The following is a 25,570-nucleotide window of genomic DNA, read 5'->3' as shown; positions in this document are numbered from 1 at the left end:
ATGTAATGATGCATGATAAAATGTGAGGTGGTACATAATAAAAATTATGTAAAAATATAAAAATATATATTTTAATTATATAAAAATATTACATAATAATAACATAATAAAACTCTAGTTAGGCCACACTTGGAGTACTGTGTCCAGTTCTGGTCGCCTCACTATAGGAAGGACGTGGAAGCATTGGAAAGGGTACAGAGGAGATTTACCAGGATGCTGCCTGGTTTAGAGAGTATGGATTATGATAAGAGATTAAGGGAGCTAGGGCTTTACTCTTTGGAGAGAAGGAGGATGAGAGGAGACATGATAGAGGTGTACAAGATATTAAGAGGAATAGACAGAGTGGACAGCCAGCACCTCTTCCCCAGGGCACCACTGCTCAGTACAAGAGGACATGGCTTTAAGGTAAGGGGAAAGAAGTTCAAGGGGGATATTAGAGGAAGGTTTTTTACTCAGAGAGTAGTTGGTGCGTGGAATGTACTGACTGAGTCAGTGATGGAGGTAGATACACTAGTGAAATTTAAGAGACTACTAGACAGGTATATGGAGGAATTTAAGGTGGGGTTTATATGGGAGGCAGGGTTTGAGGGTCAGCTCAACATTGTGGGCCGAAGGGCCTGTAATGTGCTGTACTATTCTATGTTCTTCAATAACCTGGGGTAAATCTCATTAGGCTCTGGGGACATATCAACCTTAAGACTCATTAGGAGCCCTAACAATTCATTCAACAATATGGACAATCCCGGGGAGCTGAGCATCCATTAACCTTCTCCAACGGCCACTCTGGGCTTTCTCGGACATTTCAGACAGTTAAAAATAAACACTTCTGTAAGGGCTGAAGGTACATACCGGCTGGAGCAGGTCAGAATGCCAGACTACCTCCCCTGAAGAATATTGATAAGGCAGCAAGGCTTTAACAACAGTACATGTATATCAAAAAGTAGCACGTGGTGAAAATATAAAATTGAAAACACACAGAAAATGCTGGAAACACTCCAAATGCCAGTCAGCATCTGTGTTTCAGGTTGAAATCCTTTGAAATTTGCCACTGTTTGCAGCAATCTGATAGTTTCACGGTTACCATCACTCTTCTCCAAAGATTCCCATCCTGTCATGGTGGAGAGGCTTAAGAGTTGCTGAGATCCTGAGAGCATTCAGTCTGGAGTTTAGTCATCTGGCCTTTACCTCCTGGTAGGGTCAGCCAAGGCTGTACCTTCAAGGGGAAGTTTCCAGACAAAGAACTATCCAACCAACACCTCAACTCTGGAGCTGGTGGAGCTTCTGAGGAAGTTGAGAACGTTCAGTGTGTGTAGCAGGATGTTGGAGATCTTTTACCAGTCTGTTGTAGCGAGTGCAGTCTACTTTGCGGCTTTACATTGGGGGAGTAGTGTCAGTGCTGGAGATGGAAAAAGACTAAATAAACTCATCAAAATAGCTGGATCAGTCCTTGACTACAACCCGGGCTCTTTTAAGTTAGTGGTGGAGAGGAGGTTACTAAACAAACTGTTATCCGTTATGAACAGTCTGGTATATCTTCTCCATGACCTACTGAATAAGCAGTGGAACACCCTTTCAAACAGACTCATTCAACTCCGCTGTCACAAGGATCATTACGGAGAATCTTTCCTACAAAATGCAATAAGCATATAAAATAGTTCATCTCTGTGCACAGGAGAACACACATCATAGTACAATCGTCTCTGGTTTATTATTTCATAAATTATTACTGCACATTATTATACATTGGTAAATTATTGTTGTGTATATTATTATTCTTTATTATTAGTTAAGTCTGCACACTGCTAGTTGTGTTTTTAAATGTTCCAAAGGTTCAAAAGTACATTTAATGTCAGAGAAATGTATATAATATACATCCTGAAATGCTTTTTTCTTCACAACCATCCACGAAAACAGAGGAGTGCCCCCAAAGAATGAATGACAGTTAAATGTTAGAACCCCAAAGTCCCCCACAGCTCCCCTCCTTCCCATGCATAAGCAGCAGCAAAGCAACAATCCCCTCCCCCCTCCACCCACCAGCAAAAAAAAGCGTCAGCACCCACCACCAAGCACTCAAATGTGTAGCAAAACAACTGCCAAGACTTAGAATTGTAGTACCTCAAAGGCTACTTGTTCACCCAGTACTCAACATACCGCAGGCTCTCTCTCTCTCCCTAATAAGGGAGAAAGGGGTGTCTCCATTTCACAGTGAAAAGGGGAGACATAACAAACAACTCGGTGGTTTATGATGTTAAAAGTCCATTGCTTTTCCCAAGCTCTGTACCCAAAGAACTCGGGCCTCTGGTCACACTGCCAGAGATCTTCCGACTACCACGACACACCGATTTCCTGCTGGGACACTGACCTTTGATCCACCCTTCTCCAGAGCCACAAGATCCTGGACCGCTGAAGGCGAGCTAAGCTCTTAGCTGCATCCTTGGCGTGTTGAATAACGGCCAGTCGCGAAACCAAGTGAGCGGGTCCCATCCACGCAAAGAACCGAAGTCAGCGTGTAATTCCAGTTCAGGGTCTTCAAAAGAACCCTGAAAGGGAAAAATAGAGATATTAAAGATGGAAATAGAGCTGTTTCTGAAGATGCGAGCAAAGGAGTCACAGTTTGGCGTCGTCAAAACTAAGCTCCGCCTTCTTCGAAAAGGATCTCCCACTCAGGATCAATAAAATATTATTATTAAGATGATGACATCTCACCACAGCAGTGAAGGTGGAGGAAGACTGCAGCAATGAAGGGTCTCCAGTCATCTTCTACTCCATGCCACTGGATCCTGACCCCAGTCAAGGACTATATGGTGGTTGCCCAAGCATCAGCCCCCCCCCCCCCGCATTAAACAAAGTCACACGTAGATGTCCGCCATTAAGGGAATCCACCCTAACATCCTGAATTCACCCCTTAGGAGAACATAATACTCGACTTGAGTGATTACACTACCAATACTTTTTAATCCAGATTGATTTAGTTCCATGAATATAAACTCACCAACTCAGTGCAATGTAAACTTGTGCCCCTGGAGGCTGGTCCACTATGCTATTACCTTACCGAAACACTAAGCAGGATACTGTCATCATTCCATATTTTTCACTAAATAACCGTTACATTAAATGCACCACAATTTGCTTTATTTCCTCACTTCTGTTTCCTGCCTGTCTGCATTGAAATAAGTGATTTGTGAAACTTTGCAGGACGCTTTGTTTCTCTGAGCTTTATTTTCCGCAGCTCATTACACTAGCCATCCGCTCACACTCCAGTTGCGGACTGACTGTATAAACCAGCATCTGTACCTGCAGACCCTCTGGGCTCCCTGTCACACGCAGTAAATCAAAATTCAAAGTAAATTTCAATGTCAAAGTACATATATGTCACCGCATACAACCCTGAGATTCATTTTCTTGTGGGCATGCTTGATAAATCTATAGAATAATAACCATAACAGAATCAGTCACAGACTGCCCAACTATGGCGTTCAACCAGAGTGCAGAAGACAACACACTGTCCAAATGCAAATATAAATAAATAGCAAAAAATAACAAGAACATTAAATTACAAGATAAAGAATCATTAAAGAGAGGTTGTGGGAACATCTCAATGGATGGGCAAGTCAGTGTAGTTAACAACTTTTTTCAAGAGCCTGATGGCTGAGGGGTAGTAACTACCTGATGGCAGCTGCAGGAAAATGGCATGGCCTGGCTGGTGAGGATCTCTGATGATGGATGCTGATAGACAATTAATATAACCTAATGGCTACTTTCCATGTAGTATTAACTTAGTAACTTAGTGCTACTGGTAATCTAATGCTTATTTTCAAGCTACAAGTGACCCATATTCCTAGAATCCTAGTATGGAAGCCTGGAATCCTACTATGGAGTCCATCCATATTATCGGAAAGATGTCAACTTTCACAATAACATGGATGGACTCAGTAAATGACAAGCAGGAATATAGCATAATTTTCACGTATCCTTCAAATAGTTAAGAAGTTAAGAAGGCCATAAGATATAGGAGCAGAAATAGACCATTTGGCCCATCAAGTATGGTCCTCTGAAAGTTCTATGTAACCATAGATATATTACAACAAAGTTTACAGTATTTAAACATTGTGGATGTATTGAAAACAGTTTTAATGGCAATAAATTTTGTGGCAGAAGAACACTTTTCTTCTTTTTCTATGGAGAATTATAAGAACATAAGAACTAGGAGCAGGAGTAGGCCATCTGGCCCATCCAGCCTGCTTCTGCATTCAATAAGATCATGGCTGATCAATGGTATCAGGAGCTTTTTAACATTTGCCTTTATTTTGACGTGCCCATTCAGATAATACAAGCTAGAACTGCTTTGGTATCTGGTTCCACTAAATATCAAACACGGCACATTTTGTTTTTCCAATTTGTGTCAAGTATTGTTAAACTTTGTCAGTCAGTTTACTGAGGTGAATCAGACCCACACCAACTTCTCATCCAGGCACTGTGCTACATTCCTTTTGGAACAGCCCCATTATTGACTCAGATCCTGGAGATCAGCACTCCCAAGCCCTAATTGAGGCAAAGAGTATACAAACCATAGACCATATGACAAAGGAGCAGAAGTCGGCCATTTGGCTCATCGAGTCTGCTCCACCATTTCATCATGAGCTAATCCAATCTCCCCTCTAGTCCCATTCCCCCGCCTTCTCACCATAACCTTTGATGCCCTGACTACTCAGATACCCATCAATCTCTGCCTTAAATACACCCAATGACTTGGCCTCCACTGCCACCCGTGGCAACAAATTCCACAGATTCACCACCCCCTGGCTAAAAAAAAATTTTTGCATCTCTGTTCTGAATGGGCGCCCTGCAATCCCCAAGTCATGTCCTCTCGTACTAGACTCCCCCACCATGGGAAACAACTTTGCCACATCCACTCTGTCCATGCCTTTCAACATTCAAAATGTTTCTATGAGGTCCCCCCTCATTCTTCTAAACACCAAGGAGCACAGTCCAAGAGCGGTCAACGTTCCTCATATGGTAACCCTCTCATTCCCAAACAAGGATGTCTTGGTATAACTTTAGAGCACAAATGTAATACTCCATACAGTTGTTTGCCAGGAAGAATGTGACTCCACTCGAGAGTGTGCAGGAGAGATTCACCGTGATGTTGCCTGACCTAAAATGTTTTAGTTATTTATCAGGAGGGACTGGATAGGCTGAATTTGTTCTCCTTGAAGCAGAAGAGCTGAGGGGAGACTGGTTTGAAACTTCCTACTCCTCACTTTAAAACTATGCCCTTTGGTTCTAGCCAACTTGAACTTGGAGAAATGTTTCTTACTATCTACCCTACTCATGTCTTTCAAATAAACACAGGTCTTGGTACAATCATATAATACATTAGATAGACCACAGCTGGAATATTATGTACTGTTCTGGTCAACTCCGTAGGACGAATGTGATTGTACTAGAAGGACTGTGAAATAAAATATTACTCCATGACAGAAATTTTTTCTCACCTCTGAGTTGAATGGCCAACTTCTGTTTTTTTTCTGAGGCTGTCTCCTCTGGTTCAGAGGGAACATCAACTCCACAAGGGAGATCACCTTCCGTTCTTCTAAACTTGTGAGAGTGCAGTCCTCATCTGCTTAATGTCTTCTCACACAGCAAACCCGTCACCTAGTGAATGAATCCAGGACCTCCTGGCTAAAGAGAAGGTGGCTCTTCTACTGTATGACACGATGGAAATAATGATTGAATAAACACTCAGAAAGAGAAGTTCCCATCGCATCACAATTTCCTAATAGCTTTCCCACTGATTTTGATCATTTCACTGTCCATTTGACAATATTTGATAGCATTGCCAAACCAATATACAGTAGTTACACTCCAAGCATTAATATAAGATCAGAATTGGGTTTATTGCCACTGACAGAAGTGATGAAATTTGTTGTATTGTGGCAGTGTTACAGTGCAGGCATAACAAGTTGCTATATGGTCAAGCGGAATCAGAATCAGAATCAGGTTTATTATCACTGGCATATGTCGTGAAGATTATTGTTTTATGGCAAAGGTACAGTGCAAAGCATAAAAATTACAAAAGTTGCAATAATCAATATAAAAAATAAATAAATAGTGCAAAAAAGAGAGCATGGCATGTTCAGAAGTCTGATGGCGTAGGGGAGGAAGTGGTTCCTCAAACGCTTAGTGTGTATATTCGGGCTCCTGTACCTCCTCCCTCATTGAAGTAACGAGTCGAACGCCTGATCTGGATGGTGAGGGTCTTTAATAATCAACAACATGAACAAAGTCAGATCTCTGAAGTACTGTGGAGCCATCAAACTACACACTCCTCTAGTATTCTTCTTTGTAGGCAGTACACTGGGATTGAGACTGACTTGCTTCGACTCTGCCTTTATAGGTTCTGAGTTCAAAGTTCAAAGTATATCAATGTCACCGTTTTCTTGTGGGCATACACAGTAAATCCAAGAAACGCAATAGAATCACTGAAAGACCACACACCCAACAGGACAATCAACCAATATGCCAACAAACCATGCAAAAGAAAAATAATAACAATTTAATAAGCAATAGGTTTCGAGAGCATGAGATGAAGATTCCTTGGATGTGAGTCCATTGGTTGTGGGAACAGTTCGGTGATGGGGTGAGCAAAATTAAGTGAAGTTATCCCCTCTGGTTTAAGAGCCTGATGGTTAAGGGTTAATAACTATTCCCAGACCCGGTGGTGTGAGTCCTAAAGCTCCAGCAACAACTTCTTGATGGCAGCAGCTAAAGGAGAGCATGGCCTGGATGCTCGGGGTCCTTGATGATGTATGCTGCTTTCCTGCAGCAGTGCTCTGTATAGATGTCAGATCAAAGTCAGATCTCTGGAGATGAAGCACTGTGGAGCTATCAGACTATACACAGCACTAGTATACTTCTTTGTCGGCAGTCCCCTTGGAGAATGATCTGCTTCCACTCTGCCTTTATAGTTTCTGAGGCAATTTGTCTACCGACACAACCGACCAACAAATGATGCTGAGCCACAGCACTACACTTTGTCCTCACTCACCTGGAGAAGAGGGAATGCTGTTATTGGAGTACAATTCAGCATTCAACACCGTAATTACAACTGGGCTTGACAGGAAGCTCAGAGACCTCGGCCTGCACCCACTTGAATTCAGAAGCCTAAGATCTCAGGGCTCTGGAGACGGGCAGATCGAGAGTGGGTGTGATGGCAGGAGACTCGTGTGTCATCGGGGGAGTCGGGATATCTGCTGTGGGCCCGAAGACCTGAGATCTTTGCGATCTTCAGGTACAGGGCTTGAAAAAGCAAAGTAATGGACTTTTAACATTGTAAACCAGCGAGTTGTTTGTTATGTTTCCCTGCTCGCTGGGAAAATGGAGACACCCTTTTTTCCCTTATTAGGGAGAGAGAATATCTGCAGTATGTCGAATACCGGGTGAGATGCGAAGTCTTTGGGCTAACTGCAAGTCTGTGTCTTTGCTATTGCTTTGCTCACACTTGTGCTCGGTGATGGTGCCAATGCTTGCTTTTTTTTGCCGATGGGGGGAGGGGGGATTGCTGCTCGGTGCCGCTTACACGCGGGAGGGAGGGGAGCTGGGAGGACGACTTTGAGGTTCTTACGTTTATCTGTCGTTCATTCTTAGGGGTACTTCTCTTTTCATGGATGTTTGCGAAGAAAAAGCATTTCAGGATATATATTGTACACATTTCACTGACATTAAATTGGCCCTTTGAACCTTTGAACTTTTGAATTTGTGCAGCTGGATTCTGGACTTTCTGTCAGATCACCAGCAGATGGTAAGGATAGGCACCCTCACCTCTGCCCCTCTGACCCTCAACACAGGAACCCCCAGGGCTGTGTCCTAAGCCCCCTCCTCTATTCCCTATATACCCATGACTGTGTTGCCACACACAGCTCCAATATGCTGATCAAGTTTACAGATGACATAACATTGATAGGCCTTATTTCCAACAATGATGAGACAGCCTACAGAGGAGAAGTCAACACCCTGACACAGTGGTGCCAAGGTAAGGTGCTGGCAGGAAAGTAGAGGGGGATGTTAGAGTTAGGTACTCTAACATTAAAAAAGACACTTGGACAGATACATGGATAGGAATAGTTTGGAGGGACGTAGGCCACATGAAAGCAAATAGAGCGAACTTAGGTGAGCTACTTCATCTGCATAGATGATTTGAGTGCTCAAATGGTTTGGTTTAGAGTTGTACTGTTCTATGACTCTATAACTCCCTACTCCCAGAACCTTCTGTCTTTGCTTCAGGACATTCCTCCTTTGTCAAGTCATTGCTCATAAATTTAATTCTTCTGAACATCTAGCATGCTCAGAACCACACAAAGTCTTAAAGAAGAAATTGAGAAACATTCTTAAAAGGGATATGACAATAACATAAAATAAAACTATGTTACCACTCACCAATATTATTAATAAAATTGATGTATCCTAAGTGCCAGAGTACTTGGGTACCACATAGAAACTGTGAAAAGGGATATATAGGACTATCAAACTGCATTTGACAATGCAGTGTGAACTTTATGGCATTTCAATGCTCTAAAAAAGATTAGTGGAATTGATTGCAAAGTGCTTTGGATTAATTGAGCAATAAATTGGAAGCAAATGAAAAGCACTTAAAAAATAAGACGTGCTTCACTTTAAAACTGAGATCACAAATGGCTTTTAGCAAGCATTAATCAATATCAGCGCTTAATAGCTTTTGTTTCAATCAATTGCACACAGCTAGCAAAAGATCATCAATAAAGAAAATTGAACAAAAAATATATAACTAGGAAAACTGTCACAGTTATGAATATGGATTACTTTAGATGATATAATGTGTTCAATATCTTGTCCCTTGTCACAGAGTGTGTTCCATACCTTGTTCCTCCCTGACATATAGGAAGTTCAAAGTTCAAAGATCAAAGTAAATTTATTATCATATATGTCTCCATATGTCACCTTGAGATTCATTTTCTTGCAGGCATGTACAAGAAAATAAATACAATATAATTTATGAAAAACTGTAAGTACCAAAGACTGACGAACAATCAATGTGCAAATGAAGATGAATTGAGGAAATAATAAATAATAAATAATACTGAGGTTTAAGGTCCTTGAAAGTGAATCTATAGACTGGGGAGTCAGTTCAGTGTTGAAGTGAAATAGAAAGCAAATAAATAATTTTAAAAGAATTTAATTCCTTCAAGATGACTGAGCTGTGACCAGAAATCAGAATAAAATTCCATGATGACTTGACCACAGAGTTGCTAGCTTGGTAATTAGTTATTTGTTCCACTACTGTGTAATTGTTTGTAATCTCCAGGGTCCTCATTTTCCATGTCGACTTTGATTCCAAAACTAAAGCAAATGAAGATTCTCCAACTGTGATTTCTTTGATTTTTGCTTTCTACATCTGGTGTCTGTTGCTACCTGGAACTGAAACCACCTGCCTTGTTCATCCGTGAAAGTGTAAGAAAGTCAGCACTTTAGTATCAGCTCTCTGAAGGTGAGTGGGAATCAGCTGGAATTCTTATACGTTGGCAAGCGAGGTTGTGTACATCAGGAAGTGAGGGTAGCATGGTAGCGTGATGGTCAGCGTAACACTTCACAGCACCAGCAATCACCGATCGAATTTCAAACCTTGCTGCTCTTTTTAAGTACTTTGTACGTTCTCCCTGTGACCACATACATTTCCTCTGGGTGCTCCAGTTTCTTCCCGCATTCCAAATGCGTGCAAATTAAGGTGAGTGAGTTGTGGGCATGTTATGTTGTCACTGGGCACGTGGTGACTCCTGCAGGCCATTCACAACAGATCCTCAGACGGTGTTGATCATAAATGCAAACAATGATTTTCATTATGTGCTTTGATGTGCATGTGACAGGTAAAGCTGATATTAAATCTTATTCAAGGGAGCTTTTAACTCCATTGTCATGCTTAAACATAATATTTTAACATTTCTGCTTTGTATTCTATTTAACTCATAATGCCATAATCTTTTTGAAAATAATAATTTGGTATTGGTTTATTATTGTCATATGTACTGAGATACAGTGAAAAGCATTGCTTTGCATGCCAGCCATACAGATAATTTCACAACATAAGTACATTGTGGTAGTACAAGGGACAAACAATACTGCAGAATACAGTGTTACAGTTACAGAGAGAGCAGAGCAGACAGACAATACGGTGCAAGAGCTACCACAAAGTAAATTGTGAAGTCACAAATTTACCTTATTGTACAAGAAGTTCATTCAATAGTCACATTACAGCGGGATAGGAGATGTCTTTGAACCTAGTAATATATGTTTTCAAGATCAGTGGATTCCGGTTAATTGGGACACCACAACCGGTACATTTTGGCCTCATTAAGCAGCTGCCCCGATTAGCCGATTTCATGGAAATAGTTAAAAAAGGTATAAAAGAACTCCAACTAAGTAACAATTTATATATTTAAATGAAATACAGAACAAATTAGAACACTATCAATACTTTTACAGTGCTATAAAATGCTGTATTAGTTCCAAATAGTTATCAAAGAAGGAATTCATCCAGTGTATGAACTGAACAAAATCAGCCAGATTCTGCACTGTATCTCTAAATAAAATAAAATATTTTGATAATTATCGGAGTAAAACCCGGGGGGAAGAGAGAATGTTCAGTGTGAGTGGGGTCTTTGACTGTGCTGGCTACTCGACTGAGACTGTGAGAAGTACAGATAGAGTCCCTGGAGAGGAGGCTGCTGCACATGATGTGCTGGGCTGTATCCGCTACTCTCCGCAGTTTCCTGCAGTTGCATGCAGAACAATTCCAAGCCTTTGGGCATCCAGATTGTATTGTGCATCAATAAAAATTTGTGAGGGTCAACGTGTACATGCCAAGTTTCCTTTTGTCTCCTGAGGAAGTAGAGGTGTTGGATAGCTTTCTTGACCATGGTGTCTACATGATAGGACCAGGCCAGGCTATTGGTAATGTTCATTCCTTGAAACCTGACAGTCTCAAGCCCTTCAACCTCAAGATCAATGATGTAGACAAAAGGATGTAGTGAAGGTGTTGCATTGGACAATAGGGTTTGGAGGTCGGAGAGTCCAGCATCAGGTAAGTGCAGAATTGGGTGTCAAGTGATGAAACATTGCTAGTTAGAGGCAAACAAGTGCTTAGGAAGTATCAAACGCTATGTCAGAGTTTGGAGGAGAAGTGACAGCAACATTTAAGAGGCATTTAGACAGGCATCTGAAGAGGCAGGGAATTGGAATATCGACCATATGCAGGCAGGTAGGATTTGTCTAACTTGGCATTACGGTCTGCGGAATCAGAATCACGTTTTGTTATTACTGACTTATGTCATGAAATATGTTGTTTCTCAGAAGTAGTACAGGGCAATACATATGAATTTACTATAGCTACAATTAAATTATATAAAAATTAAGTAAATAGTGGAAAGAGAGAGCAAAGTAGTGAGGTCATATTCATGGGTTCATGGACCATTCAGAAATCTATAGCGGGGGAAGAAAATGTTGAATGTGTGTCCTCAGGCTGCTGTACCTTGTTCCCAGTGGTGAGCATTCTTAACAATGGATGCCACCTTCCTCAGGCATTGATTTCCGAAGATGTCCTTGATGGAATGGGGTGTAATACCCATGATAGAGCTGGCTGAGTTCACAATCCTCTGTGGCTTTTCCCGATCACGTGCACTGGAACTCCCATACCAGACAGTGATGAGACCAATCAGACTGCTCTCCACAGTACGTCTGGACAAACTTGCTTGTCCTTGGTGGCATACAAAATTTCCTTGAACTCCTAATGAAGTATGCCTTCTTTGTGATTGCATCAGCATGTTGGGTCACGATAGTTTCTCTGAGATGTTTAAATCCAGGAACATGAAGCTGCTCACTCTATCCACAGCTGGCCCCTCAATGATTCACAGACATTATGAACCAGTGGACCTGTTCCTGTGTTGCAATTTCCATGTCTTAAGTGTGGTTTTAGGCCGAATGTGTGAGCATCAGCCACGAGGCAGCTGGGTTTGAGAGCAATCACCAAGCAAAGCACTGGTAAGGTGATGGGCATCCTTGTCTCTGTCACTGTTGTCTTTATCAAATCCTGAAGCGAGCCACAAATCTCCAGATAAAGCCTACTTCTGTTAACTGCCTCGAATTACAAATGGATTTATCCATCATACACCTGGACGACATGCATTTCTTATGCATGATCATATGCATTAAGATCATATAAGATCATATACATTTCTTCCATGTGCATTATACAGCTTCTCTGCATCAGACACATGGTTCAGTTTTGCTGCATTGTGCAATAACTGCTCAGAGAACCAAACCGACTTCTGCCATCAGCTGTTGAAAATATTCACTTACATGGCAGTGGTCAGCTAAGTGCTGTTACCAGAAACAAGCCCATCTTTATTTTTTAAATATAAAAACTTGTAAAGCCCATGGATCTGTTGCAATGTTCACTGAAATAAAATGGTGCCCTGAAGAAAGGTGTCAGCTGGTAACGTAGACTATCTTTTCATTCCCACAGAAGCTGCCTGACCTGCTGAGTGTCTCCAGCATTTTGTGTGTATTGCCTGTTTAACCATAAAACCATAAGACCATAAGATATAGGAGCAGAATTAGGCCATTTACTTTACTTTACTTTTATTGTCACCAAACAATTTATACTAGAGCAGTGGACTCTGCTTGGTTAGACCAAGTCAGGTCATTTGTGATATTCACCCGAGGAACTTAAAGCTTTTGACCTGTTCCACCTGTGCACCACTGATGTAGATGGGGTTGTGCAGTCCGCTACTCCTTCTGAAGTGAACAACCAATTCGTTCGTCTTGCTGACCTTGAGGGATAGGTTATTGTCTTCGCACCATGCCACGAGGTTCTTAATTTCCTCTCTGTACTCAGACTCATCATTACCCAAGATATGGCCTACAATTGTGGTGTCATCAGCAAACTTATATATTGTGTTTGATGGAAACTTGGCTACAGAATCATGGGTGTACAGTGAGTACAGCAGGGGGCTGAGTACACAGCCTTGTGGGGCACTGGTGCTCAGAGTGATTGAAGAGGAGAGCTTGTACCCTATTTTTACAGACTGGGTCCTGTCTGTGAGGAAGTTGAAGATCCATTTGGCCCATCGAGTCTGTTCTGCCATTTCATCATGGCTGATACAATTCTCCTCTCAGCCCTAACCTTTTGTTTTCTCCCTGTATCCTTTCAATCAAGAATCTATCAACCTCTGCCTTAAGTATACATACAGACTTGGCCTCCACAGCTGCCTGTGGCAAAGAATTCCACAGATTCACCACTCTCTGGCTAAATAAATTCTCCTCATCTCTGTCCTAAAAGGACGCCCCTCTATTCTGAGGCTGTGTCCTCTGGTCTTAGACTCTCCCACTATAGGAAGAATCCTCTCCATTCACTCTGTCAAGGCCTTTCACCATTCGAGAGGTCACCCTGTCATTCTTCTGAATTTCAGTGAATACAGGTCCAGAGCCATCAAATACTCTTCATATGACAAGCCATTCAATCCTGGAATCATTTGCAAAACTCCTTTGAACCCTCTCCAGTTTCAGCACAGCCCTTCTAAGATAAGGGGACCAAGCCTGCTCCCAATAATCCAAGTGAGGCCTCACCAGTGCTTTATAAAGTTTCAACAATACATCTTTGCTTTTATGTTCCAGTCCTCTCGAAATGAATGCTAACATTGCATTTGCCTTCCTCACCACAGACTCAACCTGCAAATGAACCTGTAGGGAATCCTGCAAAAGGACTCCCAAGTCCCTTTGCACCTCAGTTTTTTGTATTTTCTCTCCATTTAGAAAATAGTCAACCCTTTCATTTCTTCTACCAAAGTGCATGACCATACACTACCTGACACATTATTCCATCTACCTTCTTTACCCATTCACCTAATCTGTTTAAGTCCTTCTATAGCCTTGCTACTTCCTCCAAACTACCTGCCCCTCCACCTATCTTCATATTGTCTGCAAACTTTGCAACAATGCCATCAATTCCATCATCCAAATCATTGACATATAACGTAAAAAGGATCGGTCCCAACCCAAACCCCTAGAGAACATCACTAGTCTCTGGCAGCCAACCAGAGAAGGTTCCCTTTATTCCCACTTTTTGCCTGCTGTCAATCAGCTGCTGCTTTATCAGTGCTAGAGTATTTCTTGTAATACCATGGACCCATAGCTTGTTAAGCAGCCCCATTTGGGGCACCTTGTCAAAAGCCTTCTGAAAATCCAAGTACACAACATCAACTGATTCTCCTTTGTCTATCCCGCTTGTTACTTTTTCAAAGAATTCCAACAGATAAGTCAGATGCGATTTTCCCTTGGGGAAACCATGCTTACTATGGCTTATTTTATTATGTACCCCAAGATTTCTTCCTAAATAATTGACTCCAACCTCTTCCCAGCCACTGAGGTCAGACTAACTGGCCTATAGTTTCCTTTTTACTGCCTCTCTGTCTTCTTGAAGAGTGAAGTGACATTTTCAATTTTCCAGTCTTCCGGAACTGTTCCGGAATCTCATGATCCTTGAAAGATCAGTACTATTGCCTCCATGGTCTTTTCAGCCATCTCTTTCAGAACTCTGGAGTGTGCACCATCTGGTCTAGGTGACTTATTCACATTCAGACCTTCCAGTTTTCCAAGAACCTTCTCTCTAGTTATGGTAACTTCATGCACTTCATACCCCCTGACACTTGGAACTTACACTATACTGTTAGTGTCTTCCACAATGGAGACTGATGCAAAGTACTTACTCAGTTCATCTGCCATTTCCTTGTCCCCCACTACTGCCTCTCTAGCATTGTTTTCCAGCAGTCCGATATCTACTCTTGTCTTTCTTTTACACTTTATGTATCTGAAGAAACTTTTGGTATCTTCTTTAGTGTTATTGTCTAGCTTACTTTTGTGTTCCATCTTTACCTTCTTAATGACTTTTTAGTTACCTTCTGTTGGTTTTTAAAAGCTTCCCAATCCTCTAACTTCCCACTAATTTTTGCTCTCTCTTTGGCTTTTATGTTGGCTTTGACTTCTCTTGTTAGACACGGTTGTGTCATCTTTCCTTTAGAATACTCCTTCCTCTTTGGGATGTATATAACCTGTGCCTTCCAAATTGCTTACAGAAACTCCAGCTATCATCCCTGCCAGTATTCTTCTCCAATCGATTTTGGCCAACTCCTCTCTCATGACTTTGTAATTCCCTTTACTCCACTGGTACATCTGACTTTAGCTTCTCCTTCTCAAATTTCAGGGTGAATTTAATCATATTATGATCACTTTCCCCTGAGGGTTCTTTTACCTTAAGCTCTCTAATCAATTCTGGCTCTTTGCACAACACACAATCCAGAATAGCTGATCCCCTTGGGGTCTCAACTAAAAAGCCATCTTGTGGCACTCTAGAAAATCCCCATCTTGGAATCCAGCACCAACCTGATTTTCCCAATCTACCTGCGTATTGAAGTCCCTCATGCCTTTTGTAACATTGCCTTTTTGGCTTGCATTTTCTGTCTCCCATTGTAATTTGTAGGCCACATCCTTACTATTGTTTGGGGGTCTGTATACAACTCCCATCAGGGTCTTTTTACCTTTGCATTTCCTTAGGTCTATCCACAATGACTCAGCACCTTCCAAACCTATGTCACTCCTTTTTAATGATTTGATTTCATTTTTTACCAACAGAGCAAGGCCACCCTCTCTGCCTTCTTGTCTGTCCTTTTGATACAATATATATATCCTTGGACATTAAGCTCCCAGCTATAATCTTCTTTCAGCTATGATTCCGTGATGCCTACAACATCATACCTGACCATCTGTAACTATGCTGCAAGTTCACCTACTTTTTCTGTATACTGTGCACATTCAGATACAACACCTTCAGTCCTGTATTCACCCTTTTCGATTTTGTCCGCCTTTTAGGTTGCAACTCATCATGTTGCCTACAAATTTGCCCTATCAACAGCCTCTCCTCACTACACATTGCCTCCATTTGTAAACCAGGTACCTCATCTTCAACACTGTTATCCGCCTTTCCTACGATACTTCTTGCATTGAAATATAGGCAGTTCAGGACACTAGTCGCACCATGCTCAAACTTTTGATTCCTGACTTTGTCTGAGGTCTTACCAACATCTGCCTCCACAGCCTCTCCACTAACTGTTCTGGCATTCTGGCTCCCATCCCCCTGCAACTCTAGTTTAAACCCCACCGCGCAGCAGTAACAAACTTTCCCACTGGGATATTAGTCCCCCTCTAGTTCAGGTGCAAACCATCGCTTCTATATGGGTCCCACCTTCCCTGGAAATAAGCCCAATGATCAAGAAATCGTATGCCTTTCCTCTTACACCAATACCTTAGCCACATACTAAACAGTATAATCCTCCTAGTTCCATATTTTATTTAAATACATAATTTTAAATACTTTTTTAACTATTTCAATGAAACTTCAGCTAATTGGTGCATTCCTCTGGGACCAAGGTCAAAAACATTCAAAATAGCAAGTAATGTAATTAAAAATGTTGAGCAAAGAAGCATATTCACTCAAAAAAACTCCCCCCACTATACAAAATATTCTCTCCACATTCACTCTATCTGGGCCTTTCAATAGATAGATAGATAGATAGATACTTTATTCATCCCCATGGGGAAATTCAACTTTTTTTCCAATGTCCCATACACTTGTTGTAGCAAAACTAATTACATACAATACTTAACTCAGTAAAAAAATATGATATGCATCTAAATCACTATCTCAAAAAAGCATTAATAATAGCTTTTAAAAAGTTCTTAAGTCCTGGCAGTTGAATTGTAAAGCCTAATGGCATTGGGGAGTATTGACCTCTTCATCCTGTCTGAGGAGCATTGCATCGATAGCAACCTGTCACTGAAACTGCTTCAATATTCAATAGATTTCAATGAGATCTTCCCTCATTCTTCTAAACTCCAGTGACTACAGTCCCAGAGTCATCAAATGCTCTTCTTATGTTAACCTCTTCATTCATGGAATCATGCTCATAAACCTTTTTGGTAATCAAGGTTGGACAGATTTTTACATATTAGGGGAATTAAGGGTTATGGGGAAAAGACGGATAGGTGGAGATGAGTCCATGGCCAGATCAGCCATGATCTTATTGAATGGCAGAGCAGGCTTGGTGGGCCAGATGGTCTACTCCTGCTCTTATGTTCTTATGCTTTTTTGTTGTATTATCGTTCCTGCAATTAATTGGTTAATGGGGTTCAAAGCACCAAAAGATTAACTGAAACATCCGTCAATGGTTCCCATTTAAATTTACTGCTCAACTAGCTAGCCAATTCGTTGTACAATCACACTATGGCCCAAATCCTACCTTGGTGTACCTTCTCATGTGGGGAAGGTGAGGTTTAAGAGACCTACTGAATAAAAAATGTTCCCATAACATTGGGAAGTTGCAATGAGAAAGCAGCCCCTAATCTTAGGAGCTAAAGGAAGGATTGCACCCCCTGCATCCACATTAGCTCTGAGTGTGAAATAAAGGCCAGCTTCATGTCTTCTGCACTGGTTGTGTGATTGGACTCTGTAGGCAAGGACCAGAGTGTCAGGGTCTTCGGCTACTGGAGAGGAAGGGATCAGGTTGGGTGAGGAAACCCCTCAATTATTGTACCAGTGTACCACTCCAAGGGGCCAATGAGTAGTGTGATGTGTCGGAACGTATTAGAACAGTACTGAAAGCATTGACTATGAATATAAGGTATGAAAATGCATTGCACAATTTATACTTGGAAGTATTTATTTATTATGGATATACTGTAGAACATAGAACAGGAACACAGCGCAGGAACAGGTCCTTCCCCCCACAATGCCGTGCTGAACCAAATAAATTAGTAATCAAATGGTCAACTAAACTGATTCCTTCTGCCTTCACAATGACCATATCCCTCCATTTCCCTCACATTCGTGTTCCTATCTGAAAGTCCATTAATGTATTGGCCTCGACCACCACACCAGGCAACACATTCCACACACCCACCACTCTTTGAGTAAAAAACTTGGCTCTCACATCTCCTTTAAATTGGCCCTCTCATTTTAAATGCATGCCCTCTGGTATTAGACATTTCAACCCTGGGGAAAAAGATACTTTCTGTTTACCCTATCTATGCTTCTCATAATCTTATAAACCTCTATCAGATTTCCCCTCAGTCTCTGCCAGTCCAGAGAAAACACCCCAAGTTAGTCCAAAGGACTTCCACCAATCAACTTCCCAGCTCTTTACTTCATCCCTCCCCCTTCAGGTTTCACCTATCACCTTGTGTTTCTCTCTCCACTCCCCAACTTTTAAATCTACTCTTCAGCATTTTTTCTCCAGTCCTGCCAAAGGGTCTCGGCCTGAAACGTTGACTGTACTTTTTTCCATAGATGCTGCCTGAATTGCTCCAGCATTTTGTGTGTGTTACTCGGATTTCCAGCGTTTGCAGAGTTTCTCCTGTTTTTAAGTTAGTCCAAACTCTCATTATAGCACTTGACCTCTAATCCAGGCAGCATCCAGGTAAAACTCTTCTGCTCCTTCTCCAAAGCCTCGACATCCTTCTTATAATGGGGTGTCCGTAACTGTATGTCATATTTCAGATGTGGCCTAACTAGAGTTTTATAAAGCTGCAACATAACTTCCTGACTTTTGAACTCGATGCCTCGACTAATATGTAAGTACGCCATATACCTTCTTAACCACCCTATCAACCTTTGTAGCCTCTTTCAGGGAGCTATGAACTTGGACCAGAGTTTTCCTCTGCTCATCAACACTGTTAAGGGTCTTTACATTTGACCTACCAAGGTGCAACACTTCACACTTGGCCAGATAAAACTCATCTGCCATTCCTCTGCACATATCTACAACTGATCTATTTCCCATTGTACTCTTTGCCAGTCACCTACACTATCCACAACACCACCAATCTTCATATCCTCTGCAAACTTACTAACCCACCCACCAACATAAATCCAGGTCATTTATGTACATTACAAACAACAGAGGTCCCAGTACAGATCCCTGTGGAACACAACAATTAACAGACCTCCAGCTAGAATACATCCCTTTGATCACCACCCACTGTCTTCTACGGGCAAGCCAGTTCTGAATCCAAATGCCAGTTCGCCATGGAACCCATGCATCTTAATCTTCTGAATGAAGGCATTATCAAATGATTTACTAGAATCCATGTAGACAACATCCACAGCTCTACCTTCATCAATCACCCTTATCACCTCGTCAAAAAATTCAATCTTATGAATAAACTTTATTTAAATTTTTTTTTAAATAATCCAGAAAGGATTGTCATCAATCAGACTGGGCAAAGCATTGACGAGGTGACTAGATTAGTCCTCGCCAAGGGGCTAAGTTTTGCTCTGGTCCCCAGAGCTATACCTTTTCGGGACTACATTGGTGGAGTAGAGCAAGCAGTCTGAAAACTACCACTGGATACCATGGAGTAGGTAATGATAGAGGTCTGCATGTCCCTCAAAAGAGCCCTCGTGCCAAAACCAAACATTGCAAAAGGAGAGCGAATGGCCTTTCAGGCACTACGGCGAAACCCAGCCATTATGATTTTACCAGTGGACAAAGGAAATGAAACTGTCCTGATGTCCTTGGAGGAATACTACGGGAAAGTCCAACGGATTCTGGATGATCTCGTCTGCAGAGCTCTACAGCAGGATCTCGTGGATTCAATTGTTAGGAAGACCTCCATTTTACTGAAGAAATCCAGGCTGCCAGACATGTGCAAGACACTTCTGCCTCAGGCTTTGGTACCACCAAGACCTTACTGGCTCTCTAAGACACATAAGGAGGGTGTGTTCCCCCCCCCCCCCCCCGACATCTATCATCAGTGCGATTTACAAAGCATTTAATGACCATGCTGTTTCCCTTCGTTGGGGGCTGTGAGCATGACATCACAAATTTGACCAACTTGGTTAAAATGATAACCCTGTTAGCTGAACCCAGAGAACATAATGGTCGGATTCAATGCGTTGTCCCTGTTCACAAGAGTTCCCATTAAGGACAGCTTCGTCCTTCTGTGGTCATGGTTTGTTAAGGATACCATTGACCTTTTTGAACACACCTTTACATTGACCTTTACACACCTTTACCTTTACTTCCTCTATAAGCGGAACTACTATGAACAAATGGACAGAGTGGCCATTGGATCACCATTGTCACCAGTTTTTGCTAATTTCTACTTGGAGGGCTTTGAGGAGAGGGTTCTGAGTTCATCATCCTTACAGCCCAAATACTTCTTCAGATACGTCGATGACTCCTTCACAGTCTGGCCTCATGGACTCCAGGCACTCCAACAGTTCCACGACCATTTGAACAGCATATGTCCAAACATTCAACTTATGATGGAGGTGGAGAAAAATGGTTGCCTCCCATTCTTGGACATTCTAATATGCCAGAAACTGGGCAGTAGTCTCAGACATGGTGTTAATCAGAAACCCACTCTCACGGACTTATAGCTCAATAATAACAGCCACCATCATGCCTCCCAACAGGGAGCGGTTCTTTCTAATTTGGTTAACCATGTGACAACTATTTCAGACTCTGAGAGCCTCCCCAAGGAAATAAGACAATTACACATGACATTCCTACATAACAGCTACAAGGTGAAGGAATTCAATCAGGCCCTTAATAGGCCGACAGAAAAACCAGGAAACCTAACAACAAGGAGAAGCCTTTCACTACCACCTGTCTTCCCTATATTTCCACGGTTTTTGGATCACCAGGATCCTGAAGAAATACCAGCTTAATGCCATCCACAGATCCATAAGGAAGCTGGTGTTTACAGGATTCGCTGTGAATGCAGAGCAGTGTATATCGGCCAGGTGGGATGCTCAGTGTAAATCCACAACAAGGAGCACAGGAGGTGTATTTGTTTGGGTTACATGGAGAAATTGGAGGCAGCAGCACACAGCATTCACAATGGCCATTGGATTGACCTCAACAGCACAAAACTACTGTGCTGCACCAATGGCTTTTGGGACCGCCTGGTAAAGGAAGCCATTGAAATAATAGAGGAAAAGAATTTTAACAAAGACAAAGATATCACTCTACGTAAGACCTGGAATTTGATTGTAAACAAGGTGGGAGAGTGGAAACCTGATTGGATGAGGACTAACCAATCAGGAGGGACGAACTACAGGAGTGTAAATACCACCAGACTAGACATGCCCAGGTATTATCCCCAATGAAGATGGCAGAGTTTGTCATCGAAACATTGGTTATAATCGATACCTGTACCTAACTGGAAGCCTGGGAAGAGTTTAGTTGCCATATGTGCTGGGAGAGCACTAGATCATTTCTTTTTTAAAAAATTAGATTTATTGACATGACATCAAATGTTGCCGGCAGATCGTCAACTCAGTGAAAGTCGCCCTTCGGTCTGTCAGTATTTCGAGATGTCTGTAGAAGAATGCTGGATGACTGGGATATTACAGGCTGCAGGAGGATGTGTTGAGAGACACACTGAAGTTTGGTGGGCAAAGGACTACAACTTGGGGTTCTTCTGCTACTGGAGAGGGTGTTGCTGTGCTGGGTGAGGAAGGACGGGCAGGTGATAAGGTAAAATTACACACAGTGGGATCAGTTAAAGTATAACATTGAGGAAAATTGAGAAGGATGATGAATACAGCTTTGAAGGTGTTACTGTGTATTTGAATGCACGCAGTATACAGAATAAGGTAGACGATCTTGTAGCACAGCTAGATTGGTAGGTACGATGTTGTGGGCATCACTGAGTCGTGGCTGAAAGAAGATCACAGTTGAGTACTTAACATCCGAGGATACACATTGTATCGAGAGGACAGGCAGATAGGCAGAGGGGTGTTGTGTAATAAACCAGATATGATTAGAGAGCTTAAGGTAAAGGAGCCCTAGGGAGACAGTGATCAAAATATGATAGATTCACCCTGCAGTTTTATAGGGAGAAAATAAAGTCAGATGTATCCATTTTATAGTGGAATAAAGGAAGTTGCAGAGACTTGAGAGAGGAGCTGGCTAAACTTGAATGGAAAGGCACACTCGCAAGGATGATGGAAGAACAGCAATGGCTGCGGTTTCTGGTGCAATTCAGAAGAAGCAGAATAGATATATCCCAAAAATGAATAAGTATTCTAAAGAGAGAATGAGGCAACCATGGCTAACAAGGGAATTCAAAGATAGCATAAAAGGAAAAGAGAGGGCATATAACCAATTTAATTGTTTTTTGAGGAAGTTACCAGGAAAGTGGATGAAGGCAAGGCAGAGGATGTTGTCTACATGGGCATTCGTAAGGCATTTGACAAAGTCCAGGCATAGGAAGCTGGTTAAGATGGCTCAGTCACTCAGCAGTCAGGGTGAGGTAGTAAATTAAATTAGACATTGGCTTTGTGGGAGAAGCCAGAGAGTGGTAGAGGGTTGCCGCTCTGACTGTAGGCCTGAGACTAGTGGTGTGCCGCAGAGATCAGTGCTGAGTCCTTGGTTGTTTGTGGTTAACTGGATCAGCACATTTGTGGATGACACCAAGCTTGGAAATGTAGTGGACAGTGAGGAAGGCTTAAATGGCTTGCAGAGGGATCAACATCAGCTGGATAAACGGGCTGAAAAATGGCAGGTGGATTTTAATGCAGACAAGTGTGAGATTTTGCACTTCAGTAGGACCAACCAGGGTAGGTCTTACACAGTGAATGGTACAGCACTAATAAGTGTGGTGGAATAAAGGGATCAGGGAATACAGGTACACATTTCATTGAAAGTGGTGTCACAGATAGATAGGGTCATAAAGAAAGCTTTTCGTACATTGAACTTCATAAATCAATGTATTGAGTACAGAAGATGGGATGTTCTGTTGGGGTTGTACACAACATTAGTGAGGCATAATTTAGAGTATTTTGTGTAGTTTTGGTCACCTACCTACAAGAAAGATGTAAACAAGTATGAAAGAGTACAGAGAAAATTTACAAGGATGTTGCCAGGTCTGGAGGACCTGAGTTATAAGGAAAGATTGAATAGGCTAAGACTGTATTCTTTAGAACACAGAAGATTGAGAAGAGATTTGATAGAGAAAGACAAAATTATGAAGGGTTATAGTTAGGGTAAATGCCAGCAGGCGTTTTCCAAAGTGGTTGGGTGGGACTACAACCAGAAGTCATGACTTCTTCTTCATGAAAGGTGAGAAGTTTCAGGGGAACTTGAGGGGAAACTTCATCAGTCGGAAGGTTGTGAGAGTGTGGAAGGAGCTGTCAGCACAAGTGGTCCATGGGAGCTCAATTTCACTGTTTAAGAGAAGTTTTGATAGGTACATGGATAGTAGGGATAATGGTTTTGGTATGGATTAGATGGGCCAAAGGGCCTGTTTCTGTGCTGTACTTCTCGATGACTATAATATAGCAAAAACCTTTGGGAAATTAGAGGATTAGGAAACTTTTAAAAACAACAGAAGACAACTAAAAAGCCGTAAGGAGAGAAAGGATGAAATGTGAAGGTAAGCTAGCCAACAATATAAAAGAGAATACCAATTTTTTTCCGCATATATAAGGAGTGAAAGAGAGGCGAGAATCAATATTGGACCGCTGGAGCCAGTGGTAATGGGGGACAAAGAAATGGTAGACAAATTCACTAAGTATTTTTCATTAGTCTTCTCTGTGAAAGACACTAGCAGTATGCTAGAGATTCAAGAGTGCCAGGGACAGAAGTAAGTGTTAATGTGATATTACCAAGGAGAAGGTGCTTGGGAAGCTGAAAGGTATGAAGGTAGATAAATCACCTGAACCAGGTGGTGTACACCCCAGTGTTCTGAAAGAGGTAGCTGAAAATACTCTGGAGGCATTAGTAATGATCTTACAAGAATCACTAGCCTTTGGAGTGGTTCCAGAAGTCTGGAAAATTGCAAATGTCACTCCACTCTTTAAGAAGGGAAGGAGGCAGAAGAAAGGAAATTATAGGATAGTTAGTCTGACTTCAGTGGTTGGGAAAATGTTGGAGTCCATTATTAAGGATGAGGTATCAGAGTATTTTGAGACACATGATAAAATGGGCTAAAGTCAGTATGGTTTCCTTAGGGGAAAATCTTGCCTGACACATCTGTTGGAATTATTTGAGGAAATAATAAGCAGGCTAGACAAAGGATTTGGATGTTCAGAAAGCCTTTGACAAGGTGCCGTACATGAGGCTGCTTAACTAGATAAGCACCCCTGGTATTACAGGAAAGATACTAGCATAGATAGAAGATTGGCTCAATTACTTCCAAGAGGACCACAACCTTGTCATTGGATTTGGAGGCTTGTGTGTCTCATGACCCAGAGAACTATGCTGGCTGGAGTCAGGGCATTATGTTTTGGCTCCTGGCTGGGTCACTCATGCCAAACAGGTCAAAGTGTAGAAGCCAGGCTAAGAGTGGTCCACTGGTCCTCCAGGTTAGGGGGTTCAACTCAGGACTAACAACCCTGACTGATAACTCAAAATTGTCATGGAAATAGGAATGAAGAATCCTTTTACAGCTGAGTGCAATGGTATTTCTGAGTCTCCACCAGGGACTTGTGTGACTGAACATAAGAAATAGGAACAGGAGTAGGCCATCCGGCTTATAGAGCCTGTCCACCGTTCAGTGAGATCATGGCTGATCTGTCCATAACTCAGCTGCATCTACCTACCTTTTCCCCATAACCCTTAATTCCTTTACTATGTAAAAACTTATCTAACTGTTTCTTAAATATATTTATTGAAGAAGCCTCAACTGCTTCCCTGGGCAGAGAATTCGACAGATTCACCACTCTCTGGGAAAAACAGTTTCTCCTCATCTCCATCCTAAATCTTCTCCCCTGAATCTTGAGGCAATGTCCCCTAGTTCTAGTCTCAGCTACCAATGGAAACAACTTTTCTACTTCCATCTTATCTATTCCTTTCAAACTTTTGTGTGTTTCTATAAGATCCCCTCTCATTCTTCTGAATTCCAGTGAGTACAGTCCCAGGCGACTCAATCTCTCCTCATAGGTTAACCCCTTCATCTCTGGAATCAACCTGGTGAACCTCCTCTGCACTGTGTCCAAAGCCAGTATATCCTTCCTCAAGTAAGGAGACCAGAACTGCACACAGTACTCCGGGTGCGGCCTCACCAGTACCCTGTATAGTTGCAGCATGACCTCCCTGCTCTTGAATTCAATCCCTCTAGCAATGAAGGCCAACATTCCATTTGCCTTCTTAATAACCTGTTGTACCTGCAAGCCAACTTTTTGCGATTCATAAACAAGCACTCCCAAGTGCCTCTGCACAACAGCATGCTGCAATCTTTCACCATTTAAATAATAATCTGCTCTTCTATTCCTTCCAAAGTGGAGGATCTCACATTTACCAACGTTGTATTCCATCTGCCAGACCTTGGCCCACTCACTTAACCTATCTATATTCCTCTGCAGACTCTCCACATCCTCTGTACAATTTGCTTTTCCACTCAGTTTAGTGTCATCAGCAAATTTTGCTATGCTACACTCAGTCCCCTCTTCCAAATCATCAACGTAAATGGTAAACAGCTG

General features: G+C 41.9%; 1 protein-coding gene across 9 annotated transcripts in view; it reads left to right on the top strand.

The window, feature by feature from the left end:
* The window catches only part of LOC140727515 (claudin-14-like), an 83,840-nt gene that overhangs the window by 29,682 nt on the left and 28,588 nt on the right, over positions 1-25,570 (top strand). For 6 of the 9 annotated variants that reach the window (XM_073044913.1, XM_073044908.1, XM_073044917.1 and 3 more), the window contains 2 exons: positions 7,648-8,032; positions 9,341-9,523. The exons of 1 other annotated variant lie outside the window; for it this stretch is intronic. The gene's annotated coding sequence lies outside the window, so the exon portion shown is untranslated. The remainder of the gene's footprint in view (positions 1-7,647; positions 8,033-9,340; positions 9,524-25,570) is intronic. 2 more of the 9 variants (XM_073044909.1, XM_073044911.1) reach the window with 2 other exon arrangements.

This window comes from Hemitrygon akajei, chromosome 5, assembly GCF_048418815.1.
Source record: "Hemitrygon akajei chromosome 5, sHemAka1.3, whole genome shotgun sequence".
NCBI classification, from domain to species: Eukaryota; Metazoa; Chordata; class Chondrichthyes; order Myliobatiformes; family Dasyatidae; genus Hemitrygon; species Hemitrygon akajei.
The sequence above is the reverse complement of the archived record's forward strand: the minus strand, read 5'-3'. Positions and strand labels throughout refer to the sequence as shown.